Genomic DNA, 11,651 nt, shown 5'->3' with positions numbered 1-11,651 from the left:
TGGCATCTAAGTGCAGACTCAGTAGAAAATCCAATGGTTTATGGCATCTAGAGTTTACAGCATCAATGAAGTAGGTGCTGTTTATTATTCCGAAGGTTCGTTAATATGAAAATAAAATAAGGCTTGTTATTCCGAAACATACAACTTCCATATACCTAGTCACTGATGTTGGATAATCCAAAAATGAAGGAAGGTACTTGTGGCATTATATCAAAGGTTTTGTAGTCTCAAATGAAATAAGATTCACTGTTCAGAAGGTTCTTTTACACGAAAATGAAATAAGGATCATTGTTCTGAAGGTTCTTTCATCAGAAAAAATAATTATTCCAAAGATTTGTGAATCCAAAAATGAGAGAGAAAAAAAGTGCATACATTAGTTTGTTCAGATTTATAAATCTCATTTTATTGATATGAATTTAATTTCTGGATTAAAGTGCCTTAAGAATACCAAACTACCTTTTATTTTTTAATTTTCGGATGAATGAGCCTTCGGGAAAAAAAAAAAAAAAACTTTCTCATTTTTGGAACAACAAACTATAGCCAAAAAAAAAAAATGAGTATCAAAATGCAGTTTTTAGAATACCAGGTAGTGAAGTGTGTGTGTGTGTGTGTGTGTGTGTGTGTGTGTGTGTAAAGGGGTGTTTTTGTCTGTGTCAGTGTATGTAGGCTGATTGCTAGATATTGACTCAATTTCTTGACGTGTTGAATATTTTGTAGGAGACTGATGATGCAAAAGGCATGATTTTATGAAATTAGTGATTTCTTTTGATCTTCTGTTTTACAATGTACTTTAATATGAATATATGCAATTCTTTTACACACACAAGACAAGAAGATTTATATGAAGTAGACACAAGAATTTCACCTATACTGACAAGAGTGCTTCTAGCGATTCCATGTCAGTGGTACTTCTACAATCTACTTGAATACTAGTGGTCTTCTCCATCTGTGCTTTGTATGTTTCATCATTGATGTGACTTGAAGGGACAAGCGGTAGAGTGCTCATGTCACTACAGCATCATTCCACCGTATCACACTTTCATTCTCATAATGCCATCATTGAAAGAAATTTACAATTTTGCCCCATTATCTGAGTTTTTGAACATGCGTGACATAAAAACAAACAATTCTGATAACAACTTGCTAAGTACTTGAGCAATACCAAAGTACATGATATAGAGATAGGACCAAACAAATGCAGACAGTCTGCTGTGGGTTCCTCCAAACATGTTCTGGTCTTATGTTCCTGACTATAGCTGCTTGTGTTTTTTGCTTGTAGCATGTAGTCGCAAATACAAGGCATTCTACATGTATTACGTAGTTGTACAATATATTGCTTGATTAAAATCGATGGTAATTGAATATACAAGTAATTGTACACGTTATAAGATGTAGGATCTTATCATATTCTAGATTTGGGCCAAGGGAAAGGTTATATCTGATCTCTTGTAAATTTGATACTAACTCCTCAAAATAAATTCTGCAATTAAAGTTTGATATATCATATTTCTCTTACACCCGCATTATCTTCATTAAATATGACATCACAAGAAAGCCTGATTAACTATCTTTAAAATGACAACTCACTTGCTAGATTGGGTATTCCTGAAATGCACAGTATGACTGAGTATGAGGAAAGGTCAAATGTGAAATGTTGCAAAATAGAGCAAACGTGTTATGTTAAACAGTACAATTCCCATTTGCTTTGTCGTTTCAGGGAAGGAATGTGCTTGAAAAGAATGCATTGTGAGATTATCATTAGATTCCAGGCTTCATCCGTGAATTAAAAACTGCAGATTAAAATTAAACATAAAGATTGACCAAACGGTCATCTAATGTCTAGGAAATAGGAGTTTTTGAAAGTGCTGTCATTTCAGCATTGCTTATTCCAGTGGCCTTTTTTCATCAAAACTGTACATTATCAAGATTTGTTGCGACTTTTCACTTTTGATCTGTTCCCATACCCAGCTGTTTTGCACATTCCAAGAACACCCAATCATAGCAAGTGAGGTGTCATTTTAAAGATAATTAATCAGGTTTTCTTATGATGTCATATTTAATGAAGATAATGCGGGTATAAGAGAAATATGATATGTCAAACTTTAATTGCAGAACTTATTTTGAGGAGTTTAGATGTATTGCTCATCTTTTAACTAAATCAAACCGAACAGGAGATCTCCAATCTAAATTTTAACATTTAAATCTAAGCTAGACTTTTATGGCTTGGAGTTTAACCACGTACAGTCAAATTTGGGTCAGTAAGAATCATACTTCTTTTGTGTCTATACACCATATACTTCGTTGATGTCTGCACAATCTATACGTGTATCCATCTTACCGTTCATTTCTTACCTTGCCTTTATTAAAGTCATGTGCATTTAACTGGAATTTTGTGTCAATAAGAGATGGCTGTTTGTACCTGTGGATGCACATTTATCTAGTTGGGTACCGATGTTCATAGATATATATATATAAATATAGATATGTTTGATGGTAGATTCAACCAGACAGACATTTGCGCTCTAATTTGCAACCAGTGAAGTAACAGCCGATACTCAAATTATGTACACAATTACTGGAAATTTATTTCTGTTCACTAGAATGGATGATACATGGTATGATTTGTAAAAAAAAAAAAAAAAAATGAATCATGTCATTCATGAGTCATTAAATCTGTTCATAAGCAATAGGAGTGCAAGCATTCGGATATCAATTGTGATATCTCTTTGTCATTCCCTCCTTGTTCAAAAAAATAAAATAACATGCAGTCTGTTGGGATTCTATTCTTGCAAAAATCGTGTTACAGTATACACATGTTCCTGTAAACATTTTCATGACATAAGTTACAAGGAAGAAGACTATTTATGCATTAATAAAATTCATGATGGGCACTTCACATTTATTCAAGTTGATTCATTTATATTGATAGGCACTTGTTTGAAATAAGGCAGTATATTGATTTCCCTGGTCAGAGAAGACTAGCAGTGTTGGCAGTTCCAGGTGTACTCACCCGTGTGATACCAAAAAGGTTATAGACAAAATCACTCACTCCCATCATGTGGTTTTCTCGCCAATTCGAATTAGGACATTATTATTCCTTGGATGCTCCCGACATTTGCGACAATATTGCACGTAGCATGCGTAGCACGTGTGTCTAGGCCACTATGTGACGCTGACACTGTTTAGTTCACCCTGTGTTCCCTGGCGATATTCAGATGACACCAAATAATGACGATAAAACAAAAATAAAAACAAGCAAATAGACAAATAAAAGAACATACCCATTACCATAAATGAAAAAATAAACCCCAACAAAATAGTCGCGCACTGACAAAAATCGCAAAGGGCAACAAAAAAATACACTTGTACCTCTACAACACATCACTATACTAGAGTAAGTTTGCCGATGAAGCCTGTAGTTCCATTTAAACACCCAATTTCCAATATTGGTTTCCAAGAGGTAGAGAGCTCTGTGTTGAGTTCTCTTTAGCATGAATATCTGAGGGTGTGACAAGCGGGCAAACAAACAACCATTCTAACTAATTTCTTCGAGAATCTAGCAATAGCAGCACTCCTTATATTCACACGTTGTATGGCATTCAGAAGCATCAAATTGTGGGAATCGAAAATTTAGTTGAATCTCATGAATTTTTTCCCCTTTTTGCACTCTTCAGATTCGAGTTGCTGCCTCCACAGAGTTCTGTTTGCCCTTTTGCAAAAAAAAAAAAAAAATAAAAAATAAAAAATATATATATATATATATATATATATATATATTAATAATTCTCATAGTTTGGGTGGGAGGATCTTATTTTCGGAGAAAAATAAAAATGCCTTTGTAACACAAGTAAGAAGATAAGCTGAACTAAATGTGCAAAGAGGTTCTCGTATTAACATGGGATTACTCGTACTTACAGGGTTATAGTGTGTTACAAAATGGCACCATCTACCTACCATGAATTCACTACAGCTAAATGAAGTATATAATAAAAAAAGGTGTACCGTCCGCGCCGAATAACTATAATAGACATTGCCGTGTTCCATGGCGTATAATACAGGAAAACGAAACGTCACCATACTAGTGTTTAATACACGATCACGATTTTTGAGTATTAGGCAAGTATCCAACATGTAAGACGGGATCCAAGTGGGATCTACCGATGTGCACGCGGCTTTACATATGGAACTAATCTACATGAAATACACATAGTGAACGTAATTATACACAGGCAACAAGAGTAAATACAGTTTCAACCTCTTCATACGAAAACAAAGTGTAATCTTTCCTAAAAGTGCTAGTATATGGTACACATTACTCGTTGACAAAACAGACAGGACAAAAAACAAGTTAAACAGCAAACAGTGGGAATTGTGTGGCAAGTGCGTAACACTATAATACGTAAAACGAAACAAAATATACATTCATATGCTTTGTAGATAGAACTTCACTATCACAACGGACAAGCTCAACATCTATACAGAGGATACACAATCTAGATTACTAAATATATTTTATCTAAAATTATGACGACCATGAAATCTGTATAATTTCATGACAATTCTGTCTAGATTATAATGCTTTCAATCAAAATAGCTAAATCTATAAAAACTTTACGAAATAAAACTACATTTTGTAAAGAAATGATATGGATAATGCGTAAAATGCTACATTTTTTTTACTTTACAATACATAACATTCTCTCTCAGTAAATTCATCAATAGATTCTCTCATAATTCTTTTTCAATTTGTGTCATACGATTTCTTTGCTTGAAACCAATACAACGGTTCATTTTAACATCTAACCCTGGAATGAAAAATAGATGCAGAGAAATGTCCACCACGTAGCTCCACATGTACCCTTCCCCGAGGAATGCAATTTCATTGCCGGAAAAAAAAAAATCGGCTACACATTATTATGTTATCTGTATTTTTCATTGCCGTGTACAGAATGTCGCACTGGGCTGCCAAGGTGTTCCACCATCCGTCTCGTTCAACACGTAGATAAACAAAAAGTAATTAATTCAGCTATCTAATTTCTATGTTCTCTTTCCTTGAAAAAAGGCAGCAAGACGGAAGTCGCAAAACACCAAGCTAGTCCACGTTTGTGTTATACTGAGATTTGTTTGGATTGAAATCAAGAGAGGCCATAATGATATAAACACCCATAATTATGTCGGAAGATTGGCTTCCAAGGGTGAATCGTTTAGATTGTAGAGTTTGGAATAAGTTTGTACTCTATCATAGCGCACATGCTTTTTAGCTTTAATTGATGCCGATCAAATGAGTGAAAACCTGTTTTTGGACATTATTCATCAATTTCCATTAAAACCAATAGAACAGAAGTGTCATATTTATACACAACAGTAATGCGATAAGAATTTTCGACATTGTTATTGATATTAAGCGCTTTTTATCCATGGATGCAATGAATTCTCAACAAGTGTAAAGGCACAAAAAATGTAACAAATATATGAATTACACATGGCACTCTGTTATAGAGGTCTGCATTTTCCCTCGAATCGCCAACCGTGGACAGGCTGAATTTTTCAATACTTTACAGAAAACAATCGCGTGCTCACAATTTCAGCGACGTATCCAAACGATACCCGCAGGTCAAAAACGATAACAGGAATGACAACATTAGGATACTAGGAAGACAAGAGACTTTGTTGCACAATTTCAAGGCATTGAATATGCTGAAATGTTAAAAAAAAAGATGATGACTTGACAAATTACATCTATTCTATGTTTATATAAAAGTCGTTCTCTTCACATACATCAGCATGTTTAATAGGGAAGACGACCATTAATATACTTTTGCAAGGCACAATGGTGTTGCCACTTCGCAACGGAAAACATCAAATATATACAATTATGTTCAACGTTTCTGACACACATAATGAATTTTACATGAATAAGCAAGCAAAATAATAGAAAATACCCTCTAAATTATTGGATATCAACAATGAGCAACAATATTCAAACGTATCATATCAATGTTTGCATTCCTGTGGGTAAGATTCCAAATTTGATATTTTGAGGCAAGTATATTAGTAACTGATTATTGGCGGACTTTCCAGTTACTAGACACCCGTCTTTGCGACTGGATAAACAATTTAATCATCGTCAAAGAGGCCACAGTAAACACTAATTGTTTAATTTTCTAGCGAAGATCCAAGTTTCACATCTTTTTACATACTGACATTGTAATGGCAAGGTTTTAATATTTATGAAAATTGTCGCATGAATCACAACCATGCTTACGAGAGTTAAGGACACCTAACCCCAGTATGAAATTCTACCCAAAACGAACACATTTCGATTATCCTCTCTACACTTCGGAGAATTATCGTAATGCTATATCAATACTTGCCAAATTATGAGTTGTGCAAGCTAGTGGCATGTAGGGAATGTGATGTCCCAATTTGTAGAAAAGGTGCCAGTGGTAGTTTTATTTAATTCGAAATTAATCAACAGTATGATATTCAGTTTAGGGGAAAAGGAAAGATACAGAGGAAGAGAGAAAGAAGGATAATGACTAGAAAAGATTAAACACTATAAAAACTGCAATCAATTAGTAAGAAATGAGTGACTTTAGAGTTGGAATTATCAGAGATGTACAATAAGAATACAAAAACGATCAATGAAACTAGATTACAAGAAGGCGACTGAATATATTCAAACACATTGTCGGCATGAACATGACTGCTGATATGCAATGTAATTGTTCTACCAACTCGGTACAATTACACTAGCTTTCTAGCAGAAAATGCAAATAAACACGTACTCATCAAATGATATTCTAATCACCCTACCAAAACCTGGCAAGCGTATTCTTATATCAGCCATAACGTTCAGTACCGTTTACAGTTTTAAGTTTTCTTCAAGGCTACACATGCTCAGTATGACATGCGGAAACACGACCAGCATGTGGAACATTTGCTGGAAGGAAAGAATGTCTCCAACAGAAAGAGAGCAATGCAAATGATTCATTATTCAGTTCAGACTTTGTAGGCACTTTATTTACATTCTCAATCGTGTAAGTGGGTCATCTACCATTTCAAAAATTGCTGACCTATAGGTAGTGTCCTCCAATGTCATATATATATATATATATATCTTGGAACTTTCATCCAACAAGAAGGGTTTTTTTTTTATTACAATATTTATTATTATTTTTTGTAATAAAAAAAAAAACACTTCTTGTTGGATCCATGGCGTATTTGAGACTCGTTCTTCTTACAAATATATATATATATATATACATATATATATATATATATATGCATATTGCAGTAAAGCGCGGTAAACATGTAGCATTTCTCTGGTTAAGACTTCTCTTGCAGAGTGTCATTATGGTACAATCGCTGAAATCCTGATGAATGTATAGCCTTGTTGATAATAGTGCGATCAAAATAAGTCAAAGCGAAGCAGGTATTCGGAGATTACGTAAGGGAGAACAAATTTCAAGTTGTAATATTTGTTTGGAAGAGCTATTCCGCTATAGATAAAATGTCATAACGATGGATCGATATATCATCAACCTATCGCATTTAACCAACATCCAACATCGTACGGTAAAACCATGCAGGGAGATACATCCCTGCTAAAACACAGCCTCAGCGCACCGGAGGACATGGGTACGTCAAAGAGTGTCATCCACAAAAAGTCGTTATCTGCCAATAATAATTATTGTACGGTGCGTGATATTTTGTGAGTTTACCAAAAGTATGAATAAAGCATCTGACTGTAGGCCAATTCCGAGTACACGTTCCTACGTATGTTCCATGAAGTCTTGTTATGCTGTATTTTGGAGACGGTCACCTTTACTTTCTCTCTTTCAGGCTACGAATAGTTCCATTTTGCCGGCGAATTGCCGTTGTCTGTCCTGCAGGGCCCTGACAGCAATGTCTTGGGAGGTGAAGGGGACCATGGCTTCTCCGCTTTGAGTCATTTGAACGCTGTCAGGAGGTACCTTAAAGTGGTAAAATGCAAAAAGGATGATGGCAAACAGTTTATGAAACACTGCTGATGCAAAAACTCAACTTCACTCAGAGAAAGACATTAAGTTTGTTGAAAAAACGCATGAAATAAAAAATTCGTAAGAGTCAAAACGGAATATCACACACTTCTTGAAGATATGCAGTACTTTTAATGCTGAAATGCTTACTATCTCACACATGATCATAATGATGGTAAAAAATTTCCATGTAGTACCTGAACAAAATATCATGCGAGAAAAACATCATTATTTGTCTTCTCAGTTGTTCAGTTTCGGATAATTTGTGCTAAAAGAGTCATATATCTCACGAGCAAACCGGCTATGGGCCTCTTAATTTCCATATTCAAAACCCAAAAATCTAATTGTCGCTGTATATTGAAGTAAAATGACGCGCTCGTGGCAATTACTGTTTGACCGATAAAGAACAGTGTAAAGTTGGCGTTGGTTTTTGATGAATGTACACTGCAGCTAATACTCAGCATTGCTTAAATTATCTCATGCAAACTGATAATTAGCATAGATGTAGCCACCCGTTCAGTGATGTTAGTCTTCTTTTTGGGAAAATACTGTTGCGCAATATTTTTTCTATGCAATATTTCTTCGGTAAACCATATTCTATCGATTGCAGAAATAGGTATTTAACATTTTACTATTTAGTCTAAATTGATGTATAGATGTATAGAAACAGTCTCTATACAAACAGTCTTTCAAACAGTTTAAGAAGACGGATACATTTTTTTTTTTTTAATTCTGAAAACACTTCATATCATATCCCATTACTGTACGTTATCGATAATCTGTGTTGAACTGGCACGCTCCAGTGGGAGAAATCAAATCATCTTTGTCGAGATGATTGGGGACCTGACATAATGCAACATAACACTGTTGGATCGCTACAATTACCTGAACATGCACAAATGTCTTTACATGCACAAATAAAAATGAAAAAACAAACAAATTCCAGTTTGATTCCACTACCAAACAGTAACGATTTAATTTGCTTTATCATTAGAAGTAATGTTAGAATGAAAGATAGAGTTTGAATAATAATTGCTGCGATATTGAAATTGCTGTTTTTCATGTCTCGAAAGAGATTTTAGTCTACGCAAAGACATGCTGTTTGATTCAAGGGACAATGTAACGCTTTCAGGCGTATATCTATGCATCTTCTATACGAGGCTAAAAAATAATGTGATAAAGTCATCCAACATGTCGTTCTAGCCCTCCTTGTAAAGATAATCTAATGTTATTCGAAATGAAATTTAATGTCAGTTTCTGTCAAAAATTGTTCTACCTTTGGTCGAAATAGACAGTATTTATGAGAGATTATAATCTTGTGCACCTGAAATGACAGAGGACGTTGATTATTGATCAGCACGACTTGTCCCCCCCCCCCCCCCCAAAAAAAAGTCTTGATTTGTGTGTGCTTGTGTGTCTTTCTTCAGCAATTAGGATTTGTGGGCAAGCGACGTCAGGGTCGCATGAGATCGAAGTATAAAAAGACGTGATGTTAGATGACAATTTTACTACCGGAAAAAAATCGTAACTTCTGCACACTATACCTCAGTGTTTTGTTTTAACGTGCACTGATCTGTTACTTTGAATTTGTCAGAGTAAGATATACAAAACTCTCTCGTCAGGCAATCCTCATTTACAGGAATCTTACCTCTTTAATGCGTAATGCTAAACCTTCTTGACTTGACAAAAACATCAATTTTCGTAGTAGTACACACAATTACCCTCCCCCCCCATACATAATTATACACACGGTTACAATTCGTTATTCAGAAGGTTTGTTAATCCGGAAATGAAGTAAGGTTCGTTATTCCGAGGGTTCGTTATTCTGAAGGAGGGTCAATCCGAAAATTGATTAAGAATATTTATCTTGAAGGTACCTTAATATGAAAATAAAATAAGGTTTGTTATTCCAAAGGTTCATTAATCCGAAAATGCTAAAAAAAACAACAACAAACAAACAAACAAACAAACGTTCGTTATTCCGAAGGTTCTTTAATCCGAAAACGAAATAAGGTTCGTAATTCCGACGGTTTGTTTATACACACCTTCTTTTCATTTTGCAGAATAATGAACCATTGGAATAACGAATCTTAATTCATTTTCGGAATAATGAATCCTCGGAATAACGCCACAAATTTTCGGATTTATAATGTACACTTTTTCATTTTCGGATTAACGAGCATCTATATAGTCATAGGGAATTTGTGTGTTTCGGAATAACGAACCTTACTTCACTTTCGGATTAACTAACCTTTAGAATAACAGACATTTCCCCCCACCCCCCCCCCCCCCCACACACACACACACAAGTAACCAGAGACGTAGCCGGATATAACAGACGGATCTACGTTTCTGTATTGACAGCACAGGAGCTACAATCACCTTTCCTACATCGTTCCATATATAGCTAAAAATTGCTTGTTTAGGCTATTTCATACGATACGAACTTGTTATGACACAAAACTGGAAGAGACGAAAGATGGAGGATCCTATACAGTGGCATGCAAGGAGAACAAAATGAGTTAATAACAATAGACCAGATTAAGATGCCTTAATATCACCGCAACCCCGCTGTTAGAATGCTTGGTGAAAGAATAAAACAATGTGAAAGAGAGAGAACAACAACAACAAAGAAAGCTGTGACGTGAAGACAATAAGAGACTGAATGAATGCTTCTGAAGGTTAGGACGTGCAATGGAATGATATTGCCTCGCGATACCCCGTATTGCATCCCACATCACCCATGTTGCAGTATACACCCCAATCGCATGGATCAGTAATAACCCGCTGCCAAGGAGACAATGACTAGTAATGATTTACTTTCTTGGAGAGGCGCATAATCAAAATTCAACATTCCACACCGTGGAGATGGTAACAAACGCTACCATGGATTATAGCAATACAGTTTAGAACCAATGCACCGAATGAGTATCCCATCACATGTCAAGCGCGTGCCATTAATGTATACTACTATTTTGTTGATGACATCATTTTGGCGGTATTCTTTGTAATTTGTCTGCATCTTGTACCTATTGCATAGTTAGTTGTTCACCCTGTGTTTATCTCGAAGACCAGAAGGGTTTACATAAGACCCCCTTCTGTTGCCGACCCGGAGACCGGCAGTCATGGCCATGAATCCGTTGTGCGGGCCGCTGTTAATCCCTTCGGAAGTTATTAGAAATAAAATGATTCATGAAAATCAATGTAACATATCAATATGCGCTATATAGTTAGTGTACACGTCCTGTAGAAAACAAGCCTAACGAAATGAGGGGACATGCATGCACTTTATTCTCACATCTACTCTGTTCAGTTCAGTTCAGTTTATCGAAGACATTTAGTTCATTTCGACAAGTTACGATAATCTTTTGACTAATAAACCTTGGACCGATTGAGAACACTTATCACGACTACCACGGTACAAAGTGTGAGAAAATGGGTTTTTCACAAATTGATTCTTCTTCAACCTTCAGTTATTCGAGATCTTTATTGCATTCCTAAAATCTGAATAGTGTTCCCTAAAACATCGTTATAAGTACTTAGTAGCTGAATTGCAATCACGTGATTGTGCGTGTATTATGACTTCATCGGTCGCGGGGTGGGTACACTATCTTTGGTACATACTCACAC

General features: G+C 35.5%; 1 pseudogene; it reads right to left on the bottom strand.

The window, feature by feature from the left end:
* Positions 1 to 7,386: 7,386 nt before the first annotated feature.
* The window catches only part of LOC139726923 (epithelial splicing regulatory protein 1-like), a 41,056-nt pseudogene continuing 36,791 nt past the window's right edge, over positions 7,387 to 11,651 (bottom strand).

This window comes from Diadema antillarum, unplaced genomic scaffold, assembly GCF_040938485.1.
Source record: "Diadema antillarum isolate AM-2024a unplaced genomic scaffold, OU_Dant_1.0 seq00000105_RagTag, whole genome shotgun sequence".
NCBI lineage: Eukaryota > Metazoa > Echinodermata > Echinoidea > Diadematoida > Diadematidae > Diadema > Diadema antillarum.
The sequence above is the reverse complement of the archived record's forward strand: the minus strand, read 5'-3'. Positions and strand labels throughout refer to the sequence as shown.